The sequence below is a fragment of the Mauremys mutica genome, unplaced genomic scaffold, assembly GCF_020497125.1.
Source record: "Mauremys mutica isolate MM-2020 ecotype Southern unplaced genomic scaffold, ASM2049712v1 000719F_np12_subseq_102019:204554_obj, whole genome shotgun sequence".
In the NCBI taxonomy this organism is placed as follows: Eukaryota; Metazoa; Chordata; order Testudines; family Geoemydidae; genus Mauremys; species Mauremys mutica.
The window spans coordinates 33,333-39,051 of NW_025423043.1; the positions used below are offsets into that span (position 1 = coordinate 33,333).

Sequence of the window (5,719 nt, forward strand, 5' to 3'; positions counted from 1 at the left end):
CAACAGGTCATTAAACACCCAGTGGAGGAAGAAAGGGGTGGGACTATATAATGAGCAGTTGGAGTCATCCTGGTGTTACAATGCTTGGTTTATCTTTTTTTTTTAAATTCCTTTACTTCCCTCTCCCTTTTAGACTCAGAGCCTTTAAGGTCAGAAGGGACCAGTGTGATCATCTAGTCCGACCTGCTGCACCTTGCAGGCCAAAAGACCCCACCCACCCACTCCTGGAATAGACCCGGGAGGGGAGGCAGCTCCGTGCTCTGCCCCTACCCCAGGCAGCACATGGAGGCCCTCTGCTCCCCTCCCCAATGCGTGTGCAGAGATGTGCCAGCAGCACTAAGGTGGCTCCCTGCCCACTCTGCCTCCGCCCCTCCGTGCCGCTCCCAGAAGTGGCTGGCATGTCCCAGCATCCCCTGGGGTGGGGGGAGTGTCTCCACATGCTGCCCCTGCCCCAAGCACCAACTCTGCAGCTCCCATTGGCCAGGAACTGCAGCCAATGGGAGCTCAGGGGTCAGCACCTGCAGACAGCAGCACATGGAGATCCCCTGGCCCCACTCATCTAGGAGGTGCTGCCAGAGGGTTGTGTGTACCGGTCACTTTGGGAGCTGCACCACCCCTCCTGCACCCCACCCCCAGCGCAGAGCCCACACCCAAATTTCCTCCCAGTGCTTTGCTTGTCTTCCTTTCACCAGAACCATCCTTCTTCTCCTGGGCTGCAAGTAGCCATCCCTGGGAAGCCAAGAGGCAGGCACAGGATTCTGCAAGGTAAGTGTCCCACAGCGCCGCGATGGACGGTGTGATGAAGGTAAGTCTTCCTGAGGCACAATGAACTGCAATGCAGCGAACCACTGGCCAGGCGGTCCAGGCGAAGGGCATTCACTGGAGGTACAAGCTTGTGAGTGACTCCTGAGCACAGGGCCCCTTCCCCTTTTAAGGACCTGCTCCTCATGGCCTGCGACTGGAGATGACTTGGCTGCATCTGGTGGGTCACACTCCACCTTGGGCAGTGTCCATGCTCTGGGTGTGTGATCGCTGCCTAATGAGAGTCCCAGACACCTTGTCTATCTAGGAGCTCTTCTGATCTTCCAGCTGTTCAACCAGCCCAATCTTCCCACAAGCATTGCAGGAGGGAGTGGAAGGGGGAGAGGGAGGGGGAAAGCCACTTCACAGGCATTCAGAGAGGGAGAGGAGACAAAAATGGGAATGGGGGAAGTATAACAGACCTATTGAGCATAGAAATCACTGCTGCTCCTACAACAGCAGGGACAGGCCACTAGGGGTACGTCTACACTACAAGATTATTCCGATTTTACAGAAACCGGTTTTGTAAAACAGATTGTATAAAACTGATTGCGCGCGGCCACACTAAGCACATTAATTCGGTGGTGTGCGTCCACGGTCCGAGGCTAGCATCGATTTCTGGAGCGTTGCACTGTGGGTAGCTATTCCCTAGCTATCCCATAGTTCCCGCAGCCTCCCCCGCCCCTTGGAATTCTGGGGAAAAAATCATTGCCATGGGTGGTTCTGGGTACAGCCTCACCCCTCCCTCCCTGAAAGCAGCAGACAACCATTTCGCGCCTTTTTTCCTGGGTGAACTGTGCGGACGCCATAGCACAGCAAGCATGGACCCTGCTCAGCTCAATACCGCAATCGTGGATGTTTTAAACACCTCGCGCACTCTCGTGCAGTATATGGTGAACCAGGACCTTCAAACCGAGGCGAGGAGGAGGCGGTTACGGCAGCGCGGCGATGACAGTGATGAGGACTTAGACACAGAATTCTCTCAAACCGCGGGCCCCTGCGCTTTGGAGATCCTGATGGTAATGGGGCAGATTCTATCCATTGAATGCCGATTTTGGGCCCGGGAAACAAGCATTGACTGGTGGGACCGCATTGTGTTGCAGGTGTGGGACGATTCCCAGTGGCTGCGAAACTTTCGCATGCGTAAGAGCACTTTCATGGAACTTTGTGACTTGCTTGCCCCTGCCCTGAAACGCCATAATACCAAGATGAGAGCAGCCCTCACAGTAGAGAAGCGAGTGGCGATAGCCCTGTGGAAGCTTGCAACGCCAGACAGCTACCGGTCAGTCGGGAATCAATTTGGAGTTGGAAAATCTACTGTGGGGGCTGCTGTGATGCAAGTAGCCAAAGCAATCACTAAGCTGCTGCTACGAAAGGTTGTGACTCTGGGAAACGTGCAGGTCATAGTGGATGGCTTTGCTGCACTGGGATTCCCTAACTGTGGGGGGGCGATAGATGGAACCCATATCCCTATCTTGGCACCGGAGCACCAGGGCACCCAGTACGTAAACCGGAAGGGGTACTTTTCAATGGTGCTGCAAGCACTGGTGGATCACAAGAGATGTTTCACCAACATCCACGTGGGATGGCCAGGGAGGGTTCATGACGCTCGCGTATTCAGAAGCACTACTCTGTTTAAACGGCTGCAGCAAGGGAATTACTTCCCAGACCAGAAAATAACAGTTGGGGATGTTGAAATGCCTGTAGTTATCCTGGGGGACCCAGCCTACCCCTTGATGCCATGGCTCATGAAGCCATACACAGGCAGCCTGGACAGTGGTCAGGATCTGTTCAATTACAGGCTGAGCAAGTGCAGAATGGTGGTGGAATGTGCATTTGGCCGTTTAAAGGCGCGCTGGTGGACATTACTGACTCGCTCAGACCTCAGCCAAACCAATGTCCCCTATGTTATTGCTGCTTGCTGTATTCTCCACAATCTCTGTGAGAGTAAGGGGGAGACCTTTATGGCGGGGTGGGAGGCTGAGGCAAATCACCTGGCCGCTGATTACGCGCAGCCAGACACCAGGGAGATTAGAAGAGCACACCAGGAAGCGGTGCGCATCAGAGAAGCTTTGAAAACGAGCTTTATCAATGGCCAGGGTACAGTGTGACTGCTGTGTTTGTTGATGAACACCCACCCCCCCTTGATTGACTCATTCCCTGTAAGCAACTCCCCCTCCCCCTTCGAGTACAGCTTACGTATGCAAATAAAGTCACTCTCGTTTAAAAATCATGAATTCTTTATTAATTCATTATAAAAAGAGGGAGAGAAGTAAGGGTGTGGTTTGGGAGGAGGATAGGAGGGAAGGAGAAGGCCATTAAAAAAATTTCACATTAATGACAGCCTTCTGGTTGGGCTGTCCACGGGGGTGGAGTGGGCGGGTGCACGGAGCCTCCCCCCACGCGTTCTTACACATCTGGGTGAGGAGGATGTGGAAGATGGTGAGGGTTGAGGGTGGTTATACAGGGGCTGCAGCGGCACTCTGTGATCCTGCTGCCGTTCCTGAAGCTCCACCAGACGCCGGAGCATGTCAGTTTGATCACGCAGCAGCCCCAGAGTTGCATCCCGCCACCGCTGATTTTCCTGCCGGTCTTCCTGCCGCCACCTCTCATCTCGGGTGTCCCTCCTGTCCTCACGTTCACTGGCATCTTTCCTGTAATTTGATACCACGTCCTTCCACTCATTCAGATGAGCTCTTTCATTGCGTGTCACTTCCATAATATCCGAGAACATTTCATCTCGTGTCTTCTTTTTCCTCCGCCTTATCTGTGCTAGCCTTTGGGATGGAGGAGGGACGCTTGAAAAATTTCCAGCTGCATGAGGGAGAGAAATATTTTAAAAGATACATTTAACAGAACAATGGATATACTCTTTCACAGTGAACAGCACTATTCACCTTACATAGCACATGTGATTGCCCTACAAGGTCGCATTTTTCATCTTAATACTGAGTGCCTGCAGCCCTGGGGTTACAGATCTCACAGACACAGGTCCGGGCATCAGAATTCAGCTTGCATGCGGCCATGGTAAGCCACTGTCTTTCGGCTTCTGTAGTGATTTACCCCTCCCCCCAATGCATGGCTAATACCATGCTAGCTCCCTGCTAATCAACACCCTTCCCAGCCCCCACCCACTGCATGGATCATTGGCATTTCACTCCTCCCCTCCCCCCACTTGGGTACGTGCAGGAAAGGATTTTTATTAAGCTGCTGCAGACCACGATCCCAGTAGGAAAATGGGCATCCCCCTAACTTAAATTCCTGATTTTTAACCAGGTTACCCTGAACGATATCACTTTGCTGAGGATAACACAGCGAGATAAAGAATGGATGCTTCTTGAATGCCAGCAATCACCGGGACCATACGCAGCTATGCTTTGCCATGCAATGATACCTGATTACTTGCTACATGCATGGCGTGGTAAAGTGTCCTACCATGGTGGGCGGAACAAGGCTGCCTTGCCCAGAAACCTTCTGCAAAGGCTTCTGGAGTACCTCCAGGAGCGCTTCATCAAGATGTCCCTGGAGGATTTACGCGCAATCCCCGGACATGTTAACAAACTTTTCTAAGTAACTATACTGTCTGCGAATGCATCCCAAGTCCTCAGGGCAAATCAATCATTAAAAAACGCTTGCTTAAAAAACAATGTTTGCTATTTGCAAAGGTACACTCACCAGAGGTCCCTTCCATGGCGTCATTGTCTGGGATAGTTGCTTGGGAGGGCTGGGAGGAGGGTAATTCTGTCAGGGTGAGAAAAAGCTCCTGGCTGTTGGGGCAAATGGAGTGCTGGGTGCTCTCTGCTAAGTCGTCCTCCTCTTCCTCCTCATATTCCCCATCCACAGAATCCTCAGCCATGGCTGCAATTACCACCCCCACCTCGGAATCCACGGTCAGGGGTGGGGTACTTGTGGCGCAGCCCCCTAAAATTGCATGCAGCTCAGCATAGAAGCGGCATGTTTTTCGACCTGCCCCGAACCTTCCGTTTGCTTCTTTGGTTTTCTGGTAGGCTTGCCTGAGCTCCTTAACTTTCACTCTGCACTGCACTGAGTCCCTGCTGTGGCCTTTATCCGTCATAGCCTTAGAAATTCTTTCAAATACTTTTTCATTTCGTCTTTTGGAACGCAGTTCTGTTAGCACTGAATCCTCTCCCCATATAGCGATCAGATCCAGTACCTCCTGTGCAGTCCATGCTGGGGCTCTTTTTCGATTCTCAGGAGACTGCATTGTTACCTGTGCAGATGAGCTGTGCGTGGTCACCTGCCTGTGCTGATGAGCTCTCCACGCTGGGGAAGCAGGAAATGAATTTCAAAAGTTTGCGGGGCTTTTCCTGTCTACCTGGCCAGTGCATCAGAGTTCAGAATGCTGTCCAGAGCGGTCACAGTGGTGCACTGTGGGATACCGCCCGGAGGCCAATACCGTCGAATTGCGTCCACACAACCCTATTCCGATATGTTAATCCCAATATTAGCGCTACTCCTCTCGCCAGGGAGGAGTACAGAAACCGATTTAAAGAGCCATTAAAATCGATATAAGGTGCCTCCTAGTGTGGACGGGTTTGGCGTTAAATCGGTTTTACGCTCCTAAAACCGGTTTAAACGCCTAGTGTAGACCAGGCCTAGGAGTTGGGAAAAATTAAGCCCTCATGTTTCTGCCTGGTTTTGAACCAGGAACCTTTTGCATGTGAGGCAAACGTGATAACCACTACACTATAGAAACTCTGTTGCAGGGCTCTGCCCCTCCCTTCATAAGAACAGAAGAATGGCCAGACTGGGTCAGACCAAAGGTCCATCCAAACTCATATCCTATCTGCCAACAGTGGCCAATGCCAGGTGCCCCAGAGGGAGTGAACCTAACAGGTAATGATCAAGTGATCTCTCTCCTGCCATCCATCTCCATCCTCTAACAAACAGAGGCTAG

General features: G+C 52.1%; 1 non-coding gene across 1 annotated transcript; it reads right to left on the reverse strand.

Moving 5' to 3' along the window:
* Window positions 1–5,445: 5,445 nt before the first annotated feature.
* TRNAV-CAC lies at window positions 5,446–5,518 on the reverse strand. The gene has a single exon. It is a non-coding gene; the product is annotated as a tRNA-Val (tRNA).
* Between the last annotated feature and the right edge of the window lie 201 nt (window positions 5,519–5,719).